At 40.6% G+C, this 16,196-nt stretch overlaps 1 protein-coding gene across 1 annotated transcript in view; it reads left to right on the forward strand.

The window, feature by feature from the left end:
* IL1RAPL1 (interleukin 1 receptor accessory protein like 1) overlaps nucleotides 1-16,196 on the forward strand; it is a 376,606-nt gene that overhangs the window by 206,585 nt on the left and 153,825 nt on the right. The window lies entirely within an intron of this gene.

Below are 16,196 nucleotides of genomic sequence, written 5' to 3' on the forward strand. Positions count from 1 at the left end.
GGGAGCCTCTTGGTCCTGGTCCTGGACATGACCTAAAACTGCACCCTGCCAGGGACGGGTGGCCTGGTGGGGCTCCTAGTGGCATGGGAGCCCCCAGGAAATGCCAGGCCAATTACCACCCTGGTGAAAAGCAGGATGGGGCATCTTAACCCCTAGCCCCACAATTTCGTGGGTTCAAGGACCAGGCAAGGGTATGGCCAACTGAGCCCTAGGGGGTGGAAGACCCCAGGAGAGGAGTGGGGTCAGGTATGGCTGTGGCCACCTGAGCCTAAAGGGAAGGAAGACCCCAGAGGCCCCTGGGGGGATAGTTGTGTGGCCCTGGAGAGAGGAGGGAAGTTGTGTAAACCCTGAGAGGGCATGGATGTAGGTGGCCTCATACAGAGTAGGGTTGAAAAGGTGTAGGCATGAAGGGCTGTGCATGGTGGGAGCTGAGTAGGGCTAAATAGGGAGTAGGCCTGAAGGACAGTTCCAGGGGCAGATCGAGTAGGGCCAAACTGGGAGTAAGCCTGAAGGGCAGTGCAAAAGCCAGCCCCATGAGTAGTTGATCTTGAAGATAAGACCCAAGGGTGGGGCATGGTGTAGAGAGCCGTAGTAGGAACACCAGGTGTGGGGAAGAGGCTGAGACATGTTCGTGGATGCCTGAGGCTGTAGTTTGGGCCAGAGGCTGGGGTGGGGCTCAGCCAGAGAGTTAGGGGTGAGTACTGACCCCAGTAAGTCCTCCACCGCAAGTGAGAAAGACCAAAAGGGAGAGCACTGTGACCTGCTGCTCCAGGGAAGGTGTGAAAGTCCCTGTGAGACCCAAGAGAACCAGTCGTGGTGTGAGGGAACATTGGGGAGGTTCATAGCCACAGATACACCCACTAGCATCAGGGCAGGAAATGTGCAGTCTCCCACATTATACCACCAGTTTATGGGAACAGCAAAGTCATGACAGGTGAGACTGGGCGGACTGCCCATAGAGACAGGTGGGTGGACCAGCATGAGACCGAACCCCAAGCCCCCTGGCACAGTGTCAGACATTTTTTGATGGATCTAATCTTCCTGGTACTTTTGTGAAGTTTGTACTTAGATTGACTCAACTCCATGTAGGTGAACTAAATTAGATTGTGTGGCCATTTTCAACAATCTAATCTCCCCTTAACCTCCACATATGTCTGTACCCACCCTAAGTGATTTATACTGATGTAAAACTGACATGTTAGAACAGAAACAGCCCAAGTTTTCTACTTTCAGACACCCTCAGTTTAGCTTAATGTTTTTTAATAACTGGTAGAATTTTTGGACTTCATGAATACAAACGTTACACCCCAAAACATTTATATTTCTGCCTTAATTTTCTTTTCAACAGCAGCCAAGATTCAAGACCTTTTAAGACAAATTTTCAGGTACCAAATTTCTCTTCTGGCTGAATTTGCCTTGGAACAAAATAAAATGCTAGAAAAACCTTAAGTGCAGTGACAGTGATGGACATCATGCCATAGACTGTAGGGAATAAACTGTGTTGGTGGCACTGTTTATTTTGTGAATTCAATATTTAGGCCCCATTACTTGACTAAATATTTGTATATGTCTTGAAAATAAAACTTAAGTTCTTAATGATAAAAACACCAGACCCGATATCCATTTTTATCAGTATGCAGAGGGATTAAAACAGGCAATCATGACTTTTACCTTGGCTAAAGCTAAGTTAATGCAGAATTTAAAGCAGCATTTTAAGTAAGTCAAGTGGAACAGTTACTTGATATTTAACAACTCACTTTGATTAGATAGCATAGCATGTTCTATGATTTGATGCACCTCAGTTAACTTCTGGTACTTCACATGCTTCACTCTATTATTGTTCATTCTTATGGTACTTTTGCTGATTTTGTTAGTGAGGCAATTAATGCCGACTATAAAGCACATTCAAGCATAGTACACTAAAAAGAATCAAGTCAAAGTGAACTTTGACTAATATTTATAAGAGAAAGAATAACAGTACTTGAAATAGCCTTTTTCAAATTTTCTGTCTGTCACATAATGTCATCTTTGGTGATAAAGAGCTGTTTTTTAGATTGATTTATCTTAGTTTGGTTGAAGTGAGTTTTCGCCAATCCTAGTGCACTTTTTTGCTACATAATATATATGTATAAAAAAGGAAAAGAACAGTGCTAACAAATTGATTGAATTCAACTTTTCCTAAACATTTTTCTTTTATGTTTCAAAGAAAAGGGTTTTACAAAGAATTATTCCATATTGTATTACAAGCACGTCAGAAGAACTGTTTTGAACTGCTCTGGGTCTTATGCAGAATGTGACAAGGTTACAGTCTAACTTTTGACATGTTCATCATTAACATTTTGTCGTTCCCTTACCCTGTCTGAAGTGAAAGAGACAAATTCATTAGAGATGGGTAAATAAAGTGATTTTTCCATCTAAATTAATATAATGACACACTTTCATGATTAATTTTCTAAATCATTTTCAGGTTATACTTTCCTCTCTGTGGGTTCAATTATCTTTGTCATAAAAAGGAGCTTTTTCATAGACAACCTTTACCCATTTTTCATACCCTAATTTATCTATAAAGCTGTTAACATCACATTTCAAAGAAGATGATGGATTGCCTTTTAACCTATTTGAAATTTCTCAGATTAGATATTATAATATTCATAGATATAACCTTACCAATTATGATGAAAAAAACTGAAAACACAAATCTGGCTTTAACCTTGAAACCTGACATGGGTTTGGATAAGGCAGAAACTGTCATTTCATAGATTCCATTTCTTTCTGTGTGCTAAGGAGCTCTCAGTAGGTCTGTGGGCTTTCCTAAATTGACTGGATCTATTCTTAAATATCAGCATTAGGGCCAGATTCTGATATCAGTTCACTTTTGTGCCAATATAATTGCTTTGACTTAGTGAAATTACTTCTAACTTACACTGGTAAATACAGTCAGGACTTGGATATTTGTTCTAAAATGCACAGTTCTTTAGTTAGTTTTTATTGCATCCAAGTTACTCCATGTACTCACAGGTTTCTCTTTTTCACTGTGTAACACAGAATGGAATTTGGACTGTATGTCTTCTGGGTATTTTGCCTGTGTAGTTTTTTACACAAAAATGGAAGAAACGTTATGATAAAAGATATTATGGATATTTATGCTGACATACTTGAACAGATTTTTGTGGGAGGGTGTTCTTATTTTTTTGCTTTTGGGATTTTTTTCACTCTCATTTTAAAGTGCCCCCCTACCCCAAAAAAGAGTTAATCACCCCTTTAGAATGCTCTGACTAGTGACAAAGTTGTTAACAGGTGACTATGTTGGGTGGACTTTTCTCCCAATCAGCTGAGTGCTGAGTATCTGGGCTTAAGACCATAAACCTGTCATATCTGAAGAATGTGTTTGTTGAGGTTACGTGTCCTGTGAGGTGTTACTATATACAATTAAACAGCTACTATATTGTGTTCCACTAGTAGCTGTGATTATTATGGTGGGGAAAACTGGGACGTTGCCACTGATGGATAGTCTGGTGTTGTTTACAACAAGTTCTTTTAATATACAGGGGATAACTTTTTAACACAGAAGGTCTAGAAAGGTGGAGAAAGAAACCAGAGGGGAGGCTCTTCTAGAAGTGATTCTGACCAAGAGGGAAGAATGACGTGAAATGAATGAAAAAATTGCCCCCAAACTAGGTCAAATTATTAAGGATGATTATGCGTGTGTGCCTGCTTCACTTGCTATTTCCCCTTGGGGCTTTCCTGCCACGACTTTGAAGATGGGAAAAAATGGTTAGATGTTAATCCCTGAGGGGGCTGAAGCACTACAGAACACCCAGGAGTTAGTTAACAAGGTGTGCAGTTTTACTGTGTGTTGGCTACAGTTGCTAATCACTGCTCTTAATTGCCTCATTAGCAAGCAAGTGGTGATGCTGACATCCTGCTGAGCGGCGTCTACCTCGCTCTCCTCCCCGATCACCATGTCTTTGCTGCCGTCTACCCCAGTAGGTTTACTTGGCTCTGGGGCTTCCCTGGAGTAGGGTTCCCTGGCACCTGTGAGTCCTGTCAGTCTCCCATTGTCCACTCCCCATCAGGTAAGTATCTCCTAGCTCACCCTGTTTCCGTGGATCCAGTGTTCCTTCACTGGGAGGATTCGTTTGCTGCTCTGCCACTTCCTGCGGCTATTTCCTGTTCTCTGGTACCCTGATGGCAGAGTACCGGTTCTCCCGTCCTGCCTTTTAAGCACAGCAGCATCCCTAATTACGCTTATCTTTACCTGGTGAGCTAAACCCTCTGCCACTGTAATCCTGGCCCCTCCGGCTACCTGGGGCCCAGTTCTGCCTAGTAATGGGGCTTCGGCTTGAGCCCCTGTTACAATTATAACAGAATAGTATGAACCTGTGTGGACAAAATCAGAAAGGGTATAGCACAAACTGAGAGCTAACTAACAAGGGTAATTGAGTAAGAAGAAAACATTCTATAATTTCTTTAGTAGGGAGAGAAAGGTCAAGGAAAAATTTGGTCTACTACTCAATGGGGATGCTAAAAACAGATGGTGTTGAGAAGGTAAAATTGTTTATTGCCTTTTAATGGAAAAGGTTAACTTTAAACATATGTAACGAAAGGTAAAAACTCAAGCTAGAATAGGGAAGAACATCAGTTAGATAAATGGTTTTACCTTACACTTGGCTAAAGCACAGAGACAATAATGCAAATTCTTGTTCATATGGGGAGAGAGGCAGGCAGGTTCTATAAGGCTGGAAAAGGACAAATGTAGTTCCTGTGTTTAAAAAATGTGGCGGGAGGAGAGGAGGACGAAGGGAATTTATAGTCTGCCTAACTTCAATTTCAGGAAAGATACTGAAACAAACACTCTGTATGTAAGCACCAAGAAGATAACAGTGACAAGTAGCAGCCAACATAAATTTGTCAAAAACAAGTTTTGTCAAGCACAACCTAAATTCTGTCTATGACAGGATAACAGGCCTTATGGGTAGGGAAGAGGCTATAAACATGCTATATCTTGACTTTACACTTTTAACACTGTCACCCATGACATTCTCATAAGCAAACTAGGGAAATATGGTCTAGATGAAACTGTTGTAAGATAGGTGCCCAAATGACTGGAAAACAGTATTCAGAAAGCAGCTATCTGTGTTTCACTGTCAACCTGGAAGGATGTTTCAAGTGAACTTCCACAAGGCTCCATCAGTCCTAATCAGCATTTTCATTAATGACTTGGAGGATGAAAGTGACTGTACAGTTATTAAATTTGCAGATGATACCAAGCTGAGAGGGACTGCAAGCACTCTAGAGGACAGGATTAGAATTTAAAATGATTTGTGGTCTGAAATAAATAGAATGTTATTCAATAAGGCTAAGTGTGGTGTACTACACTTTGGTAGGAATATTGGGGAAGGACTAGCAAGGAAGCAGCTCCACATAACAATATCTGGAGGTCTTTTAGGGAATGACATTGTTGATGTTTGTTCATGTTGTTATCTTGTTGCAAAAAAGGCAAAGCACTGGGATGTATAATATGAATGCCATTTGTAAGACGTGTAAAGTAATTCTTCCATCCTGGTAAGAACTCAGCAGGAGTATTGTGTCCACATTTGGACTTCAAAAAGGTGTGAATAGTACTCCAATTAGATAGGCCCCTGATGCACATTACATTTACAGTGCAATTATCTAATTAATTGCACAATAAATTTAGATATGCTACATGTGCAACATAATTATTGCATAATAGAAATGGGCAACCATCTATAGGATTTCTGGTTGTGCTAAGCTGTGATTAAGCTAAGTCTCCAAAAAGGAGCTCAGGAAAAACAAGCATCACTGACCTCTGAATGACTTAATAAGAGACATAGCAAAATTAGAACACACTAATCAGTAGAAAGGGTGTTATGAGAAGGGAGTAATAGGAACAAAAAAAAATCAGTGGCCACATCCAGGCCTGAAGGGGTGTGCAGTTTGTGGTGCCGCAAATCTCTTTTTGGTACCGCAGACTGCATGTGGTAAATGCAGTGTGGGGCCAAAATTTTCTACCAGGATTTCCTGGTAGCAACCCCCCACCCCCAAAACTGGCACAAAAAGTGGCACAACACACACTGAAGACACACCCACTGTCACACAAGGAGGCTGGGCCATACAGAGTAACTCTCCAGCTGCCAGACAGGTTGCTGAACCTGTGGCCCTCCTGGTCCAGGTTACCAGGTAAGACTCCTGGTGTCAGCACTGGTGCTGGTCGCAACCTCCAGCTCTCCCTGGCTGAAGGTCAGGAGGAGCTGTGCAAGAGCAGTTTGCCCATTGCAAGACAATTTGTCCTGCAGGAAAGCATACATGCAGGGGTGTGCGCTGTGGCAATTTGTGTGTCTGCAAGTGCATGCTCCTTTACACCTGGATGCGACCAGCAAGGCAAGGGGTTGAGATAATGGAAGAACTGAAGGTGCTAGCTATGAACTTGGCAAAGAGACAAGTAGTAATGGATGTTTTGGCAGAAAGATAGATGATTATTAGAACAAAAACTTGGGTATTTGGGTTATGAATATCAGTACCAGAAAACTTGTTTCTTTCTAGCAATCTAGGAGAGCATAATAAATGCATAGTGTTGCTAACTTGTCTCTGGCAATTTTACTGAGTTGGGCTGACTGCTAAACAGGCCAGATAGTGTACAGTCCAAGTGATGATAGACCTTTCTGAGTTTTTCACCACATAGCACAAATTTGAGTTTTTCTTTCTCTGACACACCCAAGGCTCCAGGAGGCTGCTTGTGGGGAGCAGCCTCTCAGAGCTCACAGACCTCAGCAGCCTGAATAACACAAACAATAATGAGCAAAACGACACTCAAACACCACATGCCTCAGAAGAGCACCAACCGCAAAAATGTTGCCTGAAAAATGTGAATATTTTTGTAGCTGATTTCTATCAAGCTTTATTTGAATGTGTGACATGTCACACATCAGGTGATAGGTCTTTGCTCAGTCATCTGGCACCCCAAGGTGAACTGCTTCTTTCCCCACTTCACCAGCCACCTATCTGCCAATGCTGACAATCATCTAGTTGTCAGCATCAGGACTGGGACAACCCCTTAACACAGTAACTTTTCCTGCTTTGCCCTGCCCATGGGGGATGCAATGCAAGGCACTTTAAAATGCCGGGGCGAGGCTGAACACACAGTTTTTAGATGACCTGAGAAATGGGAATCCTGGCATGGGGGGTTGGCTTCTGAATATCAGGGTCCTAGGCACTAGGATATCTAAAAACTGCCTGCAGCTGGTCAGTCCCAAGGCCAGTTGAAAATCGCTGATTGTTGGACCTGGCCTCAGGCAATCTAAGGTCTTAAACCATCTCCAGAATTTTGGGCCCTGGGTCTGAAAGCTGGTTGTTGGTCTGGCCCTGGACAGCCTGGGGTCTCAAACTGGCTCTGCGATGGTCAAAAGCTGTGTCTAACAATTAGACATGCATGGCAGGAGGTGCAGTGTTTGGGATGGGGGATAAAATTCCTCTGATCCCAATCCCACCATTGTTTTAATGTCTGTCAAGGGTCAGAGAGTCTTAAAGAGAGCATTGAAAGTCTAGAAAATAATATCATATGAGAAAAGATTGAAAGAATTGGGTTTGTTTAGTCTAGATCAGTTGTTTTCAACCTTTTTATCATTTGTGGACCCCTAAAAACATTTCAAATGGAGGTTGGGGACCCTTTAAATTGTAAATGTGGGTATTCACATACTTGTCATTGATCCATCTTTTGTGGACCCCTTAGACATAGTCTCTGGACCCCCAGGGGTCCATAGATTACAGGTTGAAAACCATTGGTCTAGACAGCAGATGACTGAGTTGAGACACAACAGATTTCAAATATGTTTGAAAGAAGTAGTTTATGAGCACATTTTCATGTCCACTGGAACAGGACAAGAATTCAAAAGATTAGCACCAAAGATCTGCCCATTCTTAGCTGATCCATTGGACTGGGAGAATTAAGAGATGCCAAATACTTGAGCAAAAGGCACCTAAAGGAATGGTGTGGTTAGCATCATATTTTGTTATCTTTGCTTCCTCAACGTGAATGACCAAGTGCCCATTTACTCCTGAAATGACTGGGAATAGCCTTCTGGCCAAGTCCAGAACAAAGCTCAAAGTCATCCCTCCTGGATCTGTAATGAGATGATTTAACTGCTCTGTCAGCATGCCATAGGGCAAGAAATAATGGACTTAAATGCAAGTTATAGGCAAGAAAATATGGACTGAAATTCCAGTAAGGGAGATTTACACTGAAGAAAGTGTTTTAACTGTAAAGAGTGATTACCTAGGGAAATTACATAATCTCCACCAGTGGAGATTTTAAGAACAGGTAAAAAACATGTGGACATGTACTTCATAGATTTTTCATAGATTTCATAGACATTAGGGCTGGAAGAGACCTCGGGAGACCATTGAGTCCAGCCCCCTGCCCCAGGGGCAGGAAGTCAGCTGGGTTCAAAGGATCCCAGCAAGATAAGCATCCAAATGTCTCTTAAAGGAGTCCAGAGTAGGTACTTGTGCCACCTATGGCGGCAGTCTGTTCTAAGCCTTGAGGGCTCGGACAGTAAAGAAGTTCTTCCTTATGTCCAGCCTGAACTGGTCTTGGAGGAGTTTGTGACCATTTGACCTTGTCATCCCTTGGGGTGCTCTGGTGAACAGACATTCCCCCAGATCCTGATGTACACCCCTTATATACTTATAGGCAGCCACCAGGTCCCCCCTGAGCCTGCACTTTTCCAGGCTGAAGAGTCCCATAGTTCTCAGCTTCTCATCATAAGACCTGTTTTCCTGCCCTCTGATAATGTTCATGGCTCTCCTCTGGACTCTCTCAAGCTTCTCCACATCCTTTTTAATTTGCAGAGCCCAGAATTGGATGCAGTACTCCAGCTGTGGCCTCACCAAGGCCGAATACAGTAGGAGAATGACATCCTGGGATTTGCTTAAGAAGCATCTATGGATGCAAGCCAGAATTTTGCTCACTTTACCAGCTGCAACATCACATTGGTGGCTCATATTCATCTTGTGGTCAACCATGACCCCCAAGTCCTTTTTGGACATGGTACTAGCAAGCATAGCACTGCCAAGCCTGTAAGCATGCTGCGGGTTTTTCTTCCCAAGGTAGAGTACCTTGCATTTTTCGGTGTTGAATGCCATCAGGTTTTTATCCACACATTTTCTGTGCCTGTCAAGTTTGGCATGGATCACCATCCTGTACCCCAAAGTTTGGTGTCATTGGTGAACTTGGCCAGTCTGCTTCTGATACCAATGTCCACATCATTAATGAAGATGTTAAAGAGTATAGGCCCAAGGATGGAGCCTTGGGGTGCCCCACTGGTCATGGCGCACCATGATGATTGACTTCCATCACCTACCACTCTCTGGGTCTGACCTCAGAGCCAATTCCCCAACCATTAGACTGTGTGATGTAGCCAAGGCCACAGTTGGCCAGTTTTTCTATGAGATGCTCATGAGATACCAGATCGAAGGCTTTTTTAAATCAAGATATATGACATCAATCTCTTCTCCCTTATCCAGGTGATATGTCACCTGGTCATGGAAGGAGTTGAGATTAGTCAGGCAAGACCTACCCACAACAAACCCGTGCTGGCTATCCCTCAGGATGTTGCCATCAGCCAGTGTGTCAACAATGGCCTCTTTGATAATTTTTTCCAAGATCTTCCCCAGGATAGAGGTCAGGTTGATGGTCCAGCCAGTTCCCCAGATCTACTTCCCTCCCTTTCTTGAAGATAGGCACCACGTTGGCCTTCTTCCACCCTTTGGACACTTCGCCTGAGTGCCATGTGTTCTTGAAGATCCATGCCAGTGGCTGAGCTATGATGCTTGCCAACTCTTTAAGTACCCTGGGGTGTAAGGTGTCTGGGTCAGCTGATTTGAAGGTGTCCAGCCTTGGGGCTGGTGAAAAACTGACGCAAAATACCCATTAAGTAGGTTGGCTTTTTCCTGGGCGTCGGTTGTAAGTTGTCCCATATGGTTTAGCCGGGGTCCAATGTTACCCTTGCTTTTTCTCCGGCTCCCCAGCTTAAGTCTACTTGACCCAGGCTTAAGGCCAGAGGAAAGACCAGATGAATTCTACAGTTTCCTTACAGCCCTGTTTTCTATGGTTCTCTGATGTCTTGCCTCTGTTAATTGCTTTAAAGAGTTAATGTTGTCAGCTTAATTTATAAAATACTTGAATAACATTGGAGGCAGCATAATGTTATAGTAAGCTGAATGAAATGTACACAGTAAGTGTACTTTAAGTCTTTGACATTTGAGCACCATATCCACTGTAACACCATAACAGCTCATTCTTAATGTGAATTTTATTCTTCTCCCAATTAAAATGTTCATATTAATACATAGACACATAAGTATGTATGTGCATATAATAAACCGTTGGCTAGAACCAACTAATTAATTAAATTATTCCCCATACAGTCTGTCAATTGTCTCAGAAATGAAAAGTCAGTAGGGTTTTATGCTTCTGCGGCTGCCTTGTTGTCAATTGGTTTGTTTGTTTTCTCTCCCACCGCAATTCCCTCTACCTCATTTTGGTCTATAATCTGTTACCCAGTGCACAGTAAGGGAAGTATTCAAATGTGCAAAGAATTTCTATTTGTAACTTTAAAAATATGCCCCACAATTTTGGACCAAGTGCTTTGGAATCTGAAGTAATGTAGTTTTATTGAGAAAGTAGATAATTTAATCTAAATCTTCTGCCGAATTTAATTCATAATGTTTGCCTTGCTATAAATCATCACAGCCCTCTGTAATACTTCTCACACTTCCTAAATTCATTCTTTTTTTTCCTGCCCCTATACAAAATTCTTCTATTGTGACACTGCATGAATGCGGAGCTCTTGAGTGTAAAGACCCATGAAAACATCTGGGACTTTCAGTCAGCATCTGCCAACTCAATTCACTCACTTAGCAAGTAGGACCACTAAGAAACAACAATAATTCCTACAGCTAAGTACTGCTACTCTCATCATCGCTTCTTAAATCAGGTCATAAAGAATTAACAAGTTGAGTAGTTATGTATCAATCCATGAACAAACCAAGTATGGCTTTCTTGTCACCTTAGCTAAACAGCAGGATTTATGCTTAGGTGGGAAATATGGACTGGGATAAGTTGACAGTAGAAAAGAGAGCCATCCTTCCTGCCCCCACACTTGGCAAAGAAAAACAATGTCTGTCAGAAAAAGTTGTTATTGTCAACTTCATGTTAGGCTACGATCAAATATCCATTGACTGGCATAAGGAAAGTAACTACAGTTACAAGTGCTCATGGAAAGTGATGGCAATTTCAAAGGAAACCCATTTTGTATGTAGTGATCATTTACTGGACCACATTTCTTATCTACATAATAATAAATGATGGGTGCATTCAACAATGGCATCATCAGTGGTCCTCACTGTTGTGTGTTTCCCCCTTATTGCATGAAAAAGGTGTTTATTTTGAAATTGCCATTACTTTTTGAAACACCCTAGTATCATTTAAGTACAACCCCTGCCCAACAAGCAAACATAGTAGGTAAAATACCAGTAAGAGTCTAATTTAAATTCACCAAAGTCAGGTAATTTAGAGTTCAAGATAACAGATTGTCCTTAATTTACCCCATTAAGTTTATTTCTGGAACATTGAAACAAAATTTAATACTGTAATTTAAGTATCAAATTAAATTCACTCTTAATTGGCACCCACTTTTTAATATATTATTAACATATGATCTTATTCAAGTATTTATAATATGTGATTTTTTTTCCTATTCTAATGCCACTTGTATTTACTATTTCCTTATTTGCTAGTTACTATTTTCTGTTATTCCTATTTAAATTTTTACTTTTTTATTATTCCTAGTATTCCTATTTTGCAATATTTAATTTGCTATTTCCTGTCCCACTTGCTAAAACAGAAGTCTGCCCACATGCTGTGCACTTCTGGCCTTGCTTCGTGTAACCTATCTGGTTTTACTGCCTGTCAGTCTTCTTTCCTCTAATCTGTCATTCATCTCCCTGAATCCCTTTATTGACTTCTCATCTCTCTTGTATCTCATTAATGCTCTTCATCTTTCTCTAAACTAGGCCCTACATGATATTCCTGACACCTTCTGCTTTTTTTTACCTCTGTAGGCTCTCTCTTGCATCTTATCATCATACTGCTTCCTAGGATTTCTGTCCTGTTATGCCCCAACCCCATGACCGATGCAATCTTCTGGACTTGACTTGCCAATGACTTTCTCTGTCAACTTTTAGATCCTTCCTGAAAGCCCACTTCTGCTAGCCACTGTTTGTCATCATAATTTATCCCTATATTCTACTAATGCCCCCTGTTTTTGTTTAACATAGGTTGCAACCTCTTTGGGAAGGAAAGACACCTGTTTATTTGCAAAGTGTTGTAGAAGTTCAGTGTGTAACATACAGCTTACTCAGGAAAAATACATTAAAATAGATAGGCTCAGCAGTGTTCTCAAAAGGTCAGCAAGCTCACACTTCATTGGATGAATGAGGGAGGCAAGTTATAGCAATTTTCCATCAATACTTCCAGTTCATTCTTCCTGTACCTTTCTTTGTCATAGAGTTCAAACTACAGAATTCTTTGCAGCAGTGTTACAGCTGATTTCAACCACTGAGATTATACACAGCAAGCAGAGCTTATACCTACAGCAGACCATGAATACCAGTATTTTTTTTTAATGAATACTTAAAAGTTCCATTTATTTATCTGGATTCAGGCAGCTAGGTAAATAGTCTGATTTGTCAGGAGTGACTAACAATCTGTGGTGTCTCACTTTGGGACACCACAAGTAACTCTTTACATTTACAAATCTCAGTATCCGCATCCAAGAACGTCACTGGCTTCAGTAGGAACCACTGGTGCTAAGCACTTTAGAAAATCAGACTGTTTATTTTATATGCCTGATTAAGGATTTAGGCACCCGTTTTTTATTTGTTCATAACTATGGGGTAGACGTCTAGTGGCAAAATGTACCTGAGAACTGACAAGGTGAGATATGCTTGGATCTATAAATAAACTGCAGCATTTATTTTTCAAGAATGTCTAGATAAAATTGGCAGCTTAATGCTGGTGGCAGCTGCTTTACTGAGAAGTGATGGCACTTGTACAGTGTGAGGATATCAAGTAAGAAGTTGTTTCTAGCAACTATTTAAAAATGGATTTAAACAATGTAAAAAGTAGTACTTAAAGGCTAAATGCTTTTAAATCTTTTTATATTTGTTCAACAACCACTTAAATAGATTTTAAGCTCATTTACCAATTCTTCCACTGAACTCTCACACATTAAATCACGTAAATCAAGTTGCCTTTCAACAGCAGGATATTGCCAGTACTGTACTTAAGAAGGGCAGTTGATTGCTATGAAATATTGCAATTTGTTTGTGATTACATGTTTCTTCCCTTTTAATATGCTAGGTAGACTGGGTGAAATGTTTCTCTATGTTTATTGTATTTCACTTTTTTGTATGAGGGACAAGAATATCAAATCGCTTTCCATGGTAATATTACAGTAATGGGAAAAATTGCAATGTTTGTATGAATAGTCCAGTCAAAATGGATGTGCATGCTCAACAGTATGTGCATGGACTCTATAGACTGGAATTTTGATGTAAACTATACCAGGGCAAAATAATCACAGGTTTTAAGTACTTTCAAGCCACTCTAGCCTATAAAAGGTAATAATAAGCTAAAATAAAAATCCTGCATCATGGCCTTTTCAAGGCGTGAACCTTGTTTTTTTTACATTTTAACTGATCTTATGTACAAATAGTCTCATATAAAAGTATCAAAAAGAAATGTGCACCAAATGGGACTTTTCGTATCAATTAATCAGAGACCCCAACCTTTTATTTTAGTTGCATAAACGCAGTATTCTTCTGTGACAGAAACTGTTACTTAAACTTGAGCTGTAGATATATGGGAAAAATGGGTGGGGGGCAGGAGGCTGACAAATATTTTAATGGATTCCTAGGAATTTGAAACACTTTTCCCAATTGTCAAGTTAACCTTTCAAAATGGTTAGAGGTAAGCTATTACATTTTTACAAAGCTATTACAAGTTATTACATCTCTAAGGTAGACTAAAGCAAAGAGGCAACTGAATTTCAGACCAATTACTTTTTTTCTTTTTAAATGTTAAGATCCAGTCATGCCCTTTGATTCCTAGAGGGCAACATGACCACATTGAAGAACCAATCATTCACTTCCACAGCACCATTACTGCATTTCTAGGACCCACATAAGCTTGATATACTACATATGGGGAGGGGTGACATCACAGAATAGGACTGGTTAGAAAGAATACTTCTGATGGTAGATCCAGAAGTGAGATGTACTGTTCCCCTGGCAACTTGCAAGGATTTTATAGGGATACTCTATAACCTGGGTATATTATACTACAAACAATAATTTTGAATGGGGTAGTAAGGATGCCATACTCACCCTTTTTATTTCTACTAGCCTGAAAAAAAAAAAAAGAAGAATACTTAGGAAAATGAAAGTAGCAATATTGGGTTAGAGGCTTTCTAATCTCTGCATGAAGAATAAAGCACATTCAGAATTTTGTTTGAAGCGGGAGAAAGATCCCAAACTTTCTCAGAAGTCATAGGTCTCTGGATCTGAACTTTGGTTCTAATTTGAAGACCTACTACAAAATCTTTGTTTCTTTACCAAACAACCCGCATATTTTTGTTACGGAATTTCTATTTAGCACATTTTAAAGGGAACTATAAATGTCTGAAATCATAGTGTAATGTAGTCATTAAACAAAATAAGGAGTCAGGTGCTAGAAGACAAATCTCCTTACAGAAATGTAAGTGAAAATGAAAAACTTACATACTGAGCTGACATACTACATGCTCTCACATTAAGTTTAGGTGCATGTATACAAAGAAACTTCTGGTGATAGGTGAAGATGAATCTGGATCAAAGACATATGGCCACAGTTAAATTTCTTTCAATACTGCACATGTTGTGTAACTATCTTTGCAAAATGAGAGGAAGAGGTATAAAACAATGTTTATATTGATCTATATTTTGCCCTCTACAAAAAGGTTTTCCACCTACTCTACTCTTTTTGCTCCAATGTATATGAATATAAATGAATTTAAAAATGTACAATTCAGTGAATAATTAAGCACCTTATCTTTAGACATCTAAAGAGAGAGGGATAAATAGATGGCTGGTTCTTTTAAAAAATAGCCAGGACTTTCTCTCGCTCACTCACTCTGTCTTCCTCCATCTCTTATTTTTTCTTGAGAATAAATGACCCTCATTATTACATCAATGAGAGTTTTGTGGGCATTTGCTTTGGAAAATTATTTGTGTTAGTCAGGCTGATGGCAGTAGGTATGTTCTGATTTTAAAATAAGTTCAAGTCACAATGTAGTCTGATTGAATGCACAGGCTTTGACCTATGATGATGAATGGAAATGTTGGCAGTGTAAAGATTCTACATCAACGAGTGGCTGCATAGCTCCAGAAAGGGACTTCTGTAGGCATTGCAGTGATGAACATGGTAACCATTGGATTTTAGTTGCCTGGCTTCCAGATGAGGAGGTCAAAGTTCTGAGTTACTTAAGCTCCTTATGGGGAGGGGTGACATCCAGGGTTTGAATTACATGTTAACTCTTGGGGGGTGGGTCTGCAAAAAAAATGTAATTTGTTCATTGATTAACAAGTCCACCTAAATGAAGGAGCAATCTGATCAGAGACACCCCCCAGGTTATGATTTTCAAATCCTACAGGGGGACTTTCATCTTTTATGTGGGGGTGCAGCTCCCCTGAGCTCCCCCTTAATTCACACTGTGGTGACATCACAACAGTGAGTACATTAAGCAGGAAGCCACTTTAGGGGACATAGGCTCCTAACTTTGGGGCACGGGAAAATGCCTATATCAGATCAGGATACTCGGTCATAAATTCTGTTTTGGAGATGCCCAAGTCATCCCTTTAAACAGTGGTTCAGATGTTACTCCTTTCTTTTAAAAATGTAGTGGCAGTACCACCCATTCTTCTTTTATCTGCCCAGGGGATGAGAAATCAGGAATCTGAAGCCCTCTTCAGCCTGACTGTGTTTAAATCTCCCATCTCCAAGGAGAATATCCTAACCACCTAGCTGTAAACAGCTATGGCTTGGGGGCATTCCCCACACATCACTTCGAAGCTGAACC

Source organism: Alligator sinensis, unplaced genomic scaffold, assembly GCF_000455745.1.
Source record: "Alligator sinensis unplaced genomic scaffold, ASM45574v1 scaffold746_1, whole genome shotgun sequence".
Taxonomy (NCBI): Eukaryota; Metazoa; Chordata; order Crocodylia; family Alligatoridae; genus Alligator; species Alligator sinensis.